The sequence below is a fragment of the Mustela nivalis genome (genome assembly GCF_964662115.1).
Source record: "Mustela nivalis genome assembly, chromosome: 1".
Taxonomy (NCBI): Eukaryota; Metazoa; Chordata; class Mammalia; order Carnivora; family Mustelidae; genus Mustela; species Mustela nivalis.
This window is the reverse complement of record NC_139020.1, coordinates 98714246-98727906: the sequence shown is the minus strand read 5'-3', so window position 1 is coordinate 98727906 and position 13661 is coordinate 98714246.

Sequence of the window (13661 nt, the reverse complement as noted above, 5' to 3'; positions counted from 1 at the left end):
CATTACTTTGATCCCAAAACCAGACAAAGACCACATCAAAAAGGAGAATTATAGCCCAATATCCTTGATGAAGACAGATGCAAAAACTCTCATCGAAATACTAACCAATAGGATTCAACAATGTATTAAAAGGATTATTCACACAACCAGGTGGGATTTATTGCTGGGCTGCAAGGTTGGTTCAACATCTGCAAATCAGTCAATGTGTTACAATACATTAACAAAAGAAAGAAGAACTATATGATACTCTCAATAGATGCCAAAAAAGCATTTGACAAAGTACAGCATCCTTTCCTGATCAACAGTCTTCAAAGAGTAGGGATAGATGGTACATACCTCAATACCATCAAAGCCATCTATGAAAAACCCACAGTGAATATCATTCTCAATGGGGAAAACCGGAGAGCTTTTCCCTTAAGGTCAGGAACATGACAGGGCTGTCCACCATCACCACTGCTATTCAACATGGTACTAAAAGTCTTAGTCTCAGCAATCAGAAAACAATAAGAAATAAAAGGCATCCGAAACAGCAAAGAAGTCGAACTCTCACTCTTTGCAGATGATATGATACTTTATGTGCAAAACCCAAAAGACTCCACTCCAAAACTGCTAGAACTCATACAGGAATTCAGCAAGTGTCAAGTGATAAAATCAAGGAACAGAAATCAGTTGCATTTCTATACGCTGACAGCAAGACAAGAAAAAGAAATTGAGGAGATGATCCTATTTACAATTGCACCCAATCCATAAGATACCTAGGAATAAACCTAACCAAAGAGGCAAAAATCTATACTCAGAAAACTATAAAGTACTCAGGAAAGAAATGGAGGAAGACACAAGGAAATGAAAAAATGTTCCATGCTCATGGATTGGAAGAACAAATATTGTGAAAATGTCTCTGCTACCTAAAGCAATCTACACATTTAATTCAATCCCTATCAAAATACCATCATTTTTTTTTTCAAAGAAATGGAACAAATAATCCTAAAATTTATGTGCAACCAGAAAAGTCCCCTGAATAGCCAGAGGAATGTTGAAAAGGAAAACCAAACTTGGCAACATCACAATTCCAGACTTCAAGCTCTATTACAAAGCTGTAATCATCAAGACAGTATGATACTGGCACAAAAACAGACACATAGATCAATGAAACAGAATAGAGAGCCCAGAAATGGACCCTCAACTCTATGGTCAACTATCTGTAACAAAGCAGGAAAGAATGAATGTCCAGTGGAAAAAAGACAGTCTCTTCAATAAATGGTGCTGGGAATATTTGACAACCACATGCAGAAGAATGGAACTGGGCCATTTCCTTACACCACACACACAAAAAGAACTCAAAATGGATGAAAGACCTCAATGTGAGATGAATCTATCAAAATCCTTGAGGGGAACACAGGCAGCAACCTCTTCAACCTCAGCCACAGCAATTTCTTACTAGAAACATTGCCAAAGGCAAAGGAAGCAAGGGCAAAAATGAATTATTGGGACTTCATTAAGATCCAAAGCTTTTGCACAGCAAAGGAAAAAGTCAACAAAACCAAAAGACAACCGACAGAATGGGAGAAGATATTCACAAATGACATATCAGATAAAGGACTAGTATCCAAAAATCTATAAAGAACTTCTCAAACTCAACACCCAAAGAAAAAATAATCCAATCAAGAAATGGGCAGAAGACATGGACAGACATTTCTGCAAAGACATCCAGATGGCCGACAGACACATGAAAAAGTGCTCCACATCACTCGGCATCAGGGAAATACAAATTAGAACCACAGTGAGATACCACCTCACTCTAGTCAGAATGGCTAAAATTAACAAGTCAGGAAATGAGAGGTGCTGGCGAGGATGCGGAGAAAGGGGAACCCTTCTACATTGTTGGTGGGAATGCAAGCTGGTGCAGCCACTCTGGAGAACAGCATGGAGGTTCCTCCAAAATTTGAAAATAGAACTACCCTATGACCCAGCAATTGCACTACTGGGTATTTACCCTAAAGATACAAACGTATTGATCTGAAGGGGCACATGTGCCCAAATGTTTATAGCAGCAATGTCCACAATAGTCAAACTATGGAAAGAACCTACATGTCCATCAACAGATGAATGGATAAAGAAGATGTGGTATATATATACAATGAAATACTATGCAGCCATCATAAAACCCAAAATCTTGCCATTTGCAATGATGTAGATGGAACTAGAGGGTATTATGCTATTGAAATAAGTCAGAGAAAGGCAATTATCATATGATCTCTCTGATATGAGGAATTTCAGATGCAGGGTTAGGGGTCATATGGTTGGGGGGGAGAAATGAAACAAGAAGGGATTGGGGAGAGAGACAAACGATAAGAGACTCTTAATCTCAGGAAACGAACTGAGGATTGCTGTGGGTGGGGGGGTATTAGGGAGGCTGGGTTATGAAATTGGGGAGGGTATGTGCTATGGTGAGCACTGTGAATTGTGTAAGACCAACAATTCACACCTGTACCCCTAAAGCAAATAATATATTATTTGCTAATTTAAAAAAATAAGTATTTTAATGCCAACCAAATAGTAAATAAAATAAAAGGTGTAATATCACCAAGGGAAAAAAAATACTTTTCATATTTTGCAGATGTAAATTTTTCACACTTTTAACCAAAAAACAACCAAAAAAGAAAGTAATACAACAATAAAATGGAGCAAATAATATTTGCAAATAACAATAAAATGGAGCAATACATTGGCAGTATGTGAGCCAAAAATCTGTTCAACCCAAAAGATTTTTCTACTCAATATAAATAGGTCTTGATTTGCATGTATTTATGACTCCTAATTTTCTTTTCTTTTTTTTATTACTCCTAATTTTCAAGCACATTGGAGGTCAATTAAGAAATTGATAAACCTCTCTCCTGATAAGATTAGAGTAAAACATTAACATACCATTAATATGTTCAGCAGAAAATAGAACTCAGTAATTATTGCAAAAGGTAAATGTCCATGACCAGATGGAAGGCTAATGAAAAAGTTGTCCTCCTTTTCACACCTCAAATCACGGATGAAATGGAATCTTCATCTGCAGTGTAACAGACACACATTAAAATGTTTCATACTTGAATAGTAACACCTGTCAAACTCAGGAAAGGGCTTTCTACTGTTTATTCATTCAAGCTTCATAACTTATACTGGATTCAATCAACTAATAATATATTTATTAAGTATCCAAAAAAGTTATTGAAAGGATATACATATTATCTATAAGAGCTGACCAATCAACACCTCCAAAATTTAAACTGATTGAAGAGTATTAGAATAGGTTTGGAGGGAAAAAAAAATCCCTACACAAAACCTTCATTTTATCACATTTTACATCAAGAATTCTGGGGAGAGTAAATCATGCCCCTTCCCATTAGTAGAGAAACTGCAACTTTGGCTTTGAACAGAACTAAAGGAACCCATCTTCCAATCATCCTTTCATCTGGCAAGTTTTTGTTGAGCATCTACCAAATATTTGGCACTATGCTAGCTAAGAAATTCCAGTGAATTCCATAAATTCATCTACAAGTGGGAAGAGATGTCCCCATACTTGCTACATGTCATTTTCCCATTATCAGCTGACCCACTGAGAGTTATAACATAGAAACCAGGAGAAGGCTGTGGTAAAGGAGAAGAGTGAGAACAGAATGTGGATGTTCTGAGGTTAAATTCATGGGCAGACAATCTAAAGGAACTTTTGAAGTCGTACATTGATAACACATGCTCTGGGATTTATTGAAGGTTTTAAACAGAGCAGTAATGTAATTTTTCTTTTTTTCTTTTTTTTTTTTTTAAACTATTTCAAATTAGGATTGGGGTCTCGATCAAACCCGGCAGCAAGTGGGTCAACAATGAGTTGCTGTTATGATCAGGAGAAAAGTGTCAAGTAGTTTGGTCTGTAACAGGAGTGGTGGGATTATCCAAACATGAAAAGATTTGAAAAATAGTTAAGAGTTAGTCTCCGCTGGACTAAGTGATTTGGTGGCTGGAAGAGATGAGGAGAGAAAGAAGGCCAGAATAATGTTTTATATGCTCTCCCCAGACCCTAATTTTCTCATCTATGAAATGGATTTATTATCACAATGATATTTACAATGCCAGATTATTATAGGAATGAAATAAAAATAGTGAAAGTAGAATCACTTTGTAAACTGAAAAACTATATATTGATGATAGTTAAAAACAAACAACAAAAGGACTTCAGGGGAAGACATTCTCATTTTTGAATTTCAATTCTTTTCCATCTACAGAAATGGATAGTGATGTTGCTTTCCAGTTCTAATGTTCTCGGACTCTGACAATTTTCTTGCCACGGCAGAATAATTCATTCAATTCCTTGAGATGAGACGGAAAGACACCCCAGTAACCAACACTACCTACTTCAAAGATAAGCCTTTGATTCTGCTCTTTGCCCTCTTAATGTGGCAGCAGGCATTAGTCCATGCAAGGAAACTTCACTGTACATGTTCTGTCCAAGCCAGGGCCAGATATCAGAATGTGATCAAGACATGATTTCTAGGATGAGATACCTATAGTCTAAGATGTCTTTGTATTACTTAGATAGATTGGATGCTTTGTACCTCCTAAATAAGCTTTCATCCCTCTGCCTTACAAAATGAAGTGAAGCCAGTCTTCCTTATCATCCCTCAGATAAATGCTCTATTGCTTCCCAGAGTTCTATCCTTTCTTTCTCTAGACTTATTTATATCTGCCTTACTTCCCAATGATGGCACTGGGATCCACTCCTAAATTAATAAACTTCAACAAATGAATGGAAAGCCAAATTCATTGATTGTATGCTTAAGTAGCTATAGTCATTATCATTGTAATTGGTCAACTTTGACCAACTAATCCCTCATTGATTTATCCAGAGAGAGTAAACAGAAAAAAAAAAAAGTTCACCACTCTCAATTTATAAATAATTCTACAGTAATTCGGAAACAGAATATTCCAGTTGCTGCCATGCCTCCCCTTTCAACTGTGGGCTGATCTTGAACCTTGCAGGATCCCTCATCTCTTTGAACTTACCTTCTTACCCAGTTTTTATTTAAGAAAATAAAATAGATAAAATATTACATTTTTTGGCATTTTTCTACAGGGACAACTACTTAAAGTTACTGTGATCAGGGACAAATACAAGTCTCTGGACATTCCTTCTGGCTGAAAACCGTAATTATCTGCATTCAAGATCACTCTTCAAAGCATTAGTTTCACACTTTGATTTCAGCTCAGGTTTAAAAACCACCAACCATTCTTTCCTTTGCAACTGCTTTTTGGTTACTAGCTGTAGTGAAAAAGGGTACAATCCATAAGGGATAAGAAAAAACTTTTTAACATAGTTCTGCTTCGAAAAAAAGGAGAAGAGAAAAATCTTAAAGAAAACAAATTGGTAATCCAGCCAACCAGAGAGAGAGATGTTTAAAGATATATATATAAAACAGAATTGAGGGAAATGACTATTCTAATCTTGTCCTAGTTTTTTTTTTTTCTGTTTTGTTTTGTTTTAAGGATAATATCCGTTCCAATTTTTTTCCCAGTATAGTGTCCCTTATTGTTTCTAGCTCATTAACTTTCCTCTGTCTCTCCCAGAACAACACATTTCACCACTGTTTTGCATATGGGAAGCATAAACAAAAGCATGACATTTTAAGGCATGATCCCATGGGGCCTTCGAGAAGTTTATGTTTCACTGGAAACTCTGAGACTCTTTTGCCTAGCTCCGGAGAACATCTGCTTCCTCTTAGCGACTTTAAATACACTTTGATCCTGACGTCTTTCAATATCACCCACACAATGTATTTGAGGTTTTCCTGAGTAAACTGGGGAGAGCGGAGTGACATTTGAGTTGGGGGCAAAGTGCCACTTTCCAGGAGACATGCAACTAACGCTTTTGCTCAGGAACAAAAAAACAACAGTTTTAGTGCTCCCTATTCTTGATTCTTCCTTAGAAACCTCCTTCTGCAATAACACTTAGCATCTATGTAGCATTTTTTAAAACATTAAACAAATTACTCTTCAACCAACTCTTTTCAGGAAGTCAATTAGATAGAATATAATTTGTAGATGGAAAACCAAGAAATGAGCAGGCTTAATTAGAATTTAGATGTATACTCCATGCTTCCCATTATCCCTCTACCCAGACCACCAAGAGCTTCCATATGTCAGCATGATTTTAGTGAAGATCATCTAGTAACATTACTTTGTGATAATTGTCTATTTTGAATTTGAAATGTTCCACCAAATGCATCACTTTGGGTTCCTTTATTTATCCGTTCCAGGAGCACCTACTGAGTGCAAAGTAATCTTTTAGACATTATAGTTCATTTTTATTAAATTAAGTCATCTAGCTCAAGGATCAGAAAACCCTAGTCTCTATTTTTGTAAATAAAGTTTTATTGGAACATAGCTGCACCCATTTGTTCAGATACTGTCTAGGGCTGCTTTTAAACTATAACCACAGAGGGGAAATGGAGGCTTGAGAGAGTCCATATGACTCACCAGCTCAAAGTATTTACCATGAAGTCCTTTACAGAGTAAGTCTTCCAATTCTGTTCTAGCTCAGTGGTTTCTAAACACTTTGTCTAGCTGCAGGTGGATCTGCTGAGAATCTGGTTCAAGGCCAGATTCTGATTCAGTGAGTTGGTGGTAGTGGCTTATAAGAATCTATATTCTAAAAAAAACCCATTAGTGGGATTACATAGTATAATTCCATTTGAGAAATGCTGTTCAAGGTGATAGAGTTGAAGGGCATTCAAGAGACAGAATTTTTTTTTTAATTGTAAGATTGCCTATGGGATGAGATTAAAGAAAAGCTTCTTGGAGATGGTAATTATCTGCAAATTTTGATGGATCTGGACTGTAGAGAGAAAACCCAAGACTTATTACAGGCAGTAAAGAGAATGATATGAGCAAGGAAACAGATCTAATAGAAGACAGGGAATCACTGAAGAGTTTTGAAAGATTTCATTTGTATGGCGTTGGGGATCAGAGCAAGAGATACCCTTTAAGGCTTATTGAGAAACACTTTCAATCCAACAAATATTTCAAGATCCACAACCTGCAGTAGAGCTGAGCCAGCCAAGCTGTGTATCCCAATTTCTTCAATGAACAATGGAGGACATTTTTAACATGGTGGCTTAGGGTCAGGGTACAGAATTAATTCAGGGTCCACTTCAGGGTTTGCACCCGCAACTTCAACCTCATAAACAATGTCCACAAAATTTAACATGCTTCAGCAACATTTTACCAGGCATGTTAAAACTCAGAAAGCTTGGTTTCACCTCCAGAGTTTCTGATTCAGTAAGTCTGCAGCTGGGCCTGAGAATCTGTATTTCTAACAGGTCCCCAGGTGATGCTAATAGTGCTGGTCCAGGGACTACCTTTTGAGAACCACCACTCTAACCAAAGGAAACAAAGGACTGGACAAGAGTCATAAAGCGTGCCCATAAATAGGCTTTGTCCTGTTGAAGGCCTCTCAGTTCTACAGCTGATGAACTAAGACAAACACACAATTGTCCTTCAGGTTTGAACTTTTAAAGGTCATTACCAGTTTGGATGAAAATCAGATTGAAATCACAGAACCATAAATAATAATAAAATAGGCCTCAGAAATCATTTAGTTCAACCTTTTATCTTGTAGACCAGATGGAGAAACTAAAAATCAGAGAGATTATATGGCTTACCTGTATTCAGTTCCTAATAGCAACCCAAGAGTTTTGTTCTTCAAGAGGAGCTTCCATAATAAAAAATGAGCGATATTTAATATTAAGAAACTAAACCAGGGGGGCACCTGGGTGGCTCAGGTCATGATCTCGGGGTTCTGGGATCGAGCCCTGCATCGGTCTCTCTGCTCAGCGAGGAGCCTGCTTCCCTTCCTCTCTCTCTGCCTGCCTCTCAGCCTACTTGTGATCTCTCTCTGTCAAATAAATAAATAAAATTAAAAAAAAAAAAAAGAAACTAAACCAGGACTAAGATTATGTACCCAAAGTTTACTGAACAGCTTATAGATGGCAACCGAATAAACTTTATTCTTAGTAATCATTCCAAAAATGAAATCCTCATTGAAGGAAGGCCCACATTTATAATAATGGAGCCCCCTCCAAAAAAAAAAAAAAAAAGAAAGAAAGAAAGAAAGAAAGAAAGAAAGAAAAGTTAATCGATTCCGGGAGGGCCTGGGTAGTTCAGTGGGTTAAGCATCTGCCTTTGGCTCAGGTTGTTATCCCAGGGTCCTGGAATCGAGCCCTACATCAGGCTCTTTCCACAGCGGGGAGCCTGCTTCCTCCTCTCTCTCTGCCTGCCTCTCTGCCTACTTGTGATCTCTCTCTCTCTCTCTCTCTCTCTGTCAAATAAATAAATAAAATCTTTTAAAAAAAATCGATTATGGCTCTTGAGTAATTGGTCCAAAACTTATTACTATGTCACTTCCTGTCTTTAAAAGGCAAACCATCACATTACTAATATTGACTATATTTTATTTAGTTCTGGACTGTTTCACTGAATTTCAAGTGCAAGGAAGTTGAAACTTGATTCAGGTTCAAGTCCTAGTCCCTGATTATGGATAAATAACAGGTCAGGTAACAGCTGTAATTGATTGAGAGTGACATCTAAGCAAAGATGCTTTTAGCTACCTCTGGGCTCTCAGGACACTTAGAAATAATTCAGGTATGGTTTCTTATCAGCTGGGTATTTGCGGCCTGTAAATATGTATCCCCATTCAGCATAATGGATTCTGACAGAGTAAAAGCCACCTGGAAAACATTTAAATGCCCTTCTTCCAGGGGTTGTTTAGCTACTTTTTCCCTTAGGGGCAGCCAATCAACAATGCACTATTTTAGTTTGTTAACATGTAGGATGTGTCAGGCTTTTGTCTTTGGCTTTGTTTTCTCTTTGCTTTTGTTTGTTTGCTCTCTGTACTCTTCATTTGTCTTTCAAATATAGACTAAAAAGGATCAGTTTCCTTGTCCAGCCTCATGTCCTATGTAGATAAAAATGAGTTAATCTTTAATGAAGCAGAAAGTGAGTTATATAAAGGCAATTTCCTTCCAGGCTTTACATGATGGCTCTTGTTCATTTTATTGGGTTCATCAACCAAATGGTTATTTATTCATATATCCATCCAGCACAGATCGAACATAGCTACGTGGTAGGAATTTTGACAGATTTGGACCTCCCCACCCCCACCTTGTAATTATTGGAAAAGAAAGAACAAGCAAATACTGCTCCCACACCAGGCACAGTCTGAGTCCTAATTTCCCTTTGTTCCATTGTGGCATAAATCCTGCTCTCTGGGTTGATTAATCATTTTACAAACAAGATTCCTCTTCCACCATGTGTGAGGAGATGAAATAAAAAATTTCATCATTTCTTTGGTTGCATACTCCAGATAATATTTAATTTTCTGTCCCTTAGAAGTTACCACAATTTCATTCAGCCCAGTGTTTTGAGGTGTTCTTTCAAAACTCATCCTAAATTTGAATGAACCAGCATTCACTCACATCAGGCATGTGTGTGTGTGTGTGTGTGTGTGTGTGTGTGTGTGTGTGTGTTGACTCTTAAGCAGGTATCAGGAGTACCCACCTTTGATTTGGGCTGCTTTCCCTCCACCTAGAATATACTCCAGTTCTACAAAGACTAGAAATCCTTCAAAGACCAATTAAAGTTCAACCTCCGCTATTGGGCTCCCTTGGGAACCCACACTGAACACTCCTCCTCCAAACTCCCAGGACATGTGTTTTCTACACCATGTGTTTTGTATATCAAATTCTGCCTTCCATATGAATTACTGTTTTGAAATCATATACTGTAAGGTCTTTGAATACAAATAATGTACACAATTGCCTGTGTATCTCTGAGAGCTTAACAAATTATTAAAAGGTCAGATTTGTATGAATGGAAGTTCATCCTTCCATTTGTATGAATGGTAGTTTTAACAACACTGACAATAATGACCATTGTTAGATAATATTTATTGGAAATTTTCTCCAGCAGAAAGTGTCCATGGAATCAACTAAAAAGCAAAAAATCAAAACCTTGAGTTATTATAGTTGCTAAGAAAATTGAATTTTCTGAAGTTATTGCAGTTGAGTTTAAAAGGATTTTTTTTTTTTCTAAGAAGCTTGGAAAACTGATCTAATGTTACATAATGCAGCCTTGTAGTAAATAGTAGGTTTGTTCTTCAAAGAACTTGAGAATTCTTTGCTAATTAATTAACTCATTAATCACTAGCTAAACTAGCAGGCAGGAAAAGAGGCTGCAAAAAGAAAAGCCAATGCTAGTATCTGCAGCTCTCTAGAAACCATAATCTAGATAGTAGAGGGAGGGGTGCTTGTTCCTCTGGTGATGAACGGGAGGCTGGGGTTTTCACTGTGTGTTTGGTTTTGGGGATGGAGATTTGATCTAGCTCTGAGCACAGACGGTGTCTTGCTCAATAGTGCCTGTTCTTAAAAATAGCTCACAAGGCCAACTCTTTACACCCTCGGTGTTAGGGTTTTTCATTGCATCGAATAGAATGGGAGGCAAACAAAACATTACGTAGTGTCCTTTATGCTGAAACACCAAAATATGCCTCAAGAAACAGGTGGGAGAGAGACGGAGCGAGAGTGGCAGAGCGGGTGATGCGAAAGAGCAAGTCCCAGTTTTAGTAAATGAACCAAATCCTAGAACTAGAAAGAAAATACTCAAATTGGAAGCTAAAAATGTGAGACCATTTTAAATCTAGGATAATGGCAACTTAAAAGTTGAGGCTTAAGGAAAAACAACAACAACAACATCCCCACCCCCCATCCCATGACCCCATTCCTCAACCTCTATTTTGAAGACCGTCTATTCTGGAGGCTTCAAACACTTCTGGTGTTGAGATAGTCGGGAAGATGAGAGGGGGTATCAGGCAGTCTCAGGGTAATGCACAGTCCTGCCGATTTATTCACCCTCAAAGCAATTTTAAAATCAATTCAGTATTTCCTGGATAGGTTGACGTCACCCTGCTCATATCGGAGTGAAGGACTGAGCTGCAGGCTTTGCGCTCATTAAAATTCTGTATACTACACGAGGCAGGAGCCAATGCCTATTTTCAGGACAACCATAAAACAAAGCAGTGAGTGTTCTGGTGTCTGGGGCCCAGGTAGGGAAAGCAGAGAGGAGTTGCGTAGGATGAGGTCCACACAGGGGGACGGGGAAGGGGGATGGATTTAATCTGTTTTTGTTTTCAGGTTTTTGTTTTTACCAAACTCTAGCAATAAAAGCAAGTGTCAGCCACATACATTAATAAAGCATCCAAAACATGAAAACAAAATCAAGAGTACTCCAAGAATTCTAATCTGAAAGAGACCCGCTAGGAAAGTAGTGACAGACAATTTAATGTGCAGAAAATGACTTTACAACCAAGAAGGTAAAAACACTATTCTCAGTTCTTTTATTTTCACTAAGTAGTTTTTCTTCTCACAACCCATTTAATAAAGGAAAATATCTGTCATTTGCCACCCATCTTGGTACTATGTGGATGAACATAGAACCCAGATCTTCCACGTAGATGGTGTGTGTGTGTGTGTGTGTGTGTGTGTGTGTGTGTATGTGTGTGTGTGCATACACACACATTCATATACACAAATAAATGACTATAGGTCTATCAACAGGACCTCTCCCCTCTCCTTGCCCGACCCCTTCATGACTACCACAGCAGAGGGACTCTCTGAGATGAGCTTCGCCATGACCCTGAACCTGGGGCACGTGTGTGGCTCTGCTCTGATGGAGTCAAGCAGGGTAGATTTACACTGAGTTTTGTAGAACTGAGGGGGCAAAGCTGCAATCTTCTCCCCAGAATAAGATGCACCTTTGGTACAAGTATCACCCAGCTAGGCCTGCTGCTCTCCTAGTAGAAGGAGCAAACATCGCAGAAGGGGAACCCCCCCACACTCCGCCCCAGGCAGAGATACTGAGCTCAGAGGACTCTCAGAGAAGTGTGCCCACTGGGCCTTCCTTTGTCCCATCCCCATGGCAAACAAGGCTGCCCATAAACTTCAGGGAAAAAGGACCTTGAATTTAGAAGAGGATAACTTTGTTTTTGAGCATCCTATGTCAAGCACTCTTTCCCTGAGATGACCCATAAACCCAATTTCAAATAATATTTTAAAATTCTCAGCAAGGTGCCTGGTTTTTTCTTCTTTCAGCTGCTATACACACACACACACACACACACACACGCACGCACGCACGCACCCACACACCCGGTGGGTCCCTGCATAAGTTTAAGAAATGCAACTCTTCTTCTAAGAAGGGGGCAGGCTGAACATTCAGAGTTCATTAGAAGCACACCCCAGCGTAAATGCTTAGGCTCTCATCTCTCTAAGTGGGACTCCATGTTCAAAAGCAATGAAGAATAGCCTCAAGACCCAGCTTCCCTCTCCTGCTGAGTCAAGGGGAAATGAAGACGGGCAGAGTTCTTCCAGGAGGGGCTGGCACTCTGCCTGCTTGGCACAGAAAGAAACCAGCCGCCTTTCTACCCACGTCCTCAATTTTCAGGGACAGCCTGGTTCCAGATCTCTGCTGGAAGCTGTGGCCTGGCCCCAGGCAGGCAGGATGATGGGACCTCCTACGCTGCTGGAATGTCTGAGGGAGGGAAACTAAAACTCGTGCCACAGAGTGATCTAAAAAGGATACGGTCAGTCAGTCTTTTTGTCTTCCTCATCGGGGTCATATGACTCTTTGATATGGCACAGTGGGGCCACAGCCCAATTGGTAGAGCACAGTGTAATTCCCCAAGACCCAGGGAACAAAGGTCACAGCTTTATACCCTCTCTCTCTCAGACCAGCCAGGTTCAAATCTCAGCTCTGGCACTTCCCAGCTCTGCGACCTGGGGCAAATCCCTGAACTGCTCTCTGCTTCATTTTCCTCTCCTGCAAACTGGGATAGTAACAGTCCCTACCTCATCGACTATGAGGATTAAATGAGAATTACATTTTCAAGGATAAAGGAAAAGTGACTAGAACGCAGTAAACACCGTGTACATGTCAGGGATGGTTATCAGACATGTATCCCACCTGAGTTCCCGCGACCTGCTCTGAAACCTTCAAGGGGAGAACAAAGGAGAACTGGGCCACCGGAATGCAGGCCCACCCTGTGGTGGTCGCCGGCAGGTACCGCCTTCGGATCACACCCTCACCTGCCCATGTCTTTCTCCCCGCTGAAGAGAAGCAGAGCTGTTGGTGGACTCCACTGAAAGACACAGGCATCCCTGTCACCCTGAAGTAACCCAATTAATAAAGTCTATAAAAGAAGGCACTGCACTGAGGCAGAACCTGGCCTCTCACTGAGTATGGGACTCTAGCTTCTGCAAAGCTGTTTTGAATGGAATACTGAGCCTTATTTACTATTAACAACATGAAGGAGGAAATGGAGCCACTGAGACTTTGTTCTTTATTTTACCTTGAGTTCCTATTGCCTATAAATAAAGCACCCACTCCCTAGGGAAAGACACCATTTACCAGCAAGCTGTCTGCCATACACCGTGATCACGGAGGAACTGACCAGAGGCTTCTGAATCTGAGATTGCAATAAAATATGTGCTTCTATGATTAAGACTAAAGACCTCCGTCTAAAGAAGAACATGCGAAGGCCATTTCCCTAACCTAAGCACCATTTCCTGAAT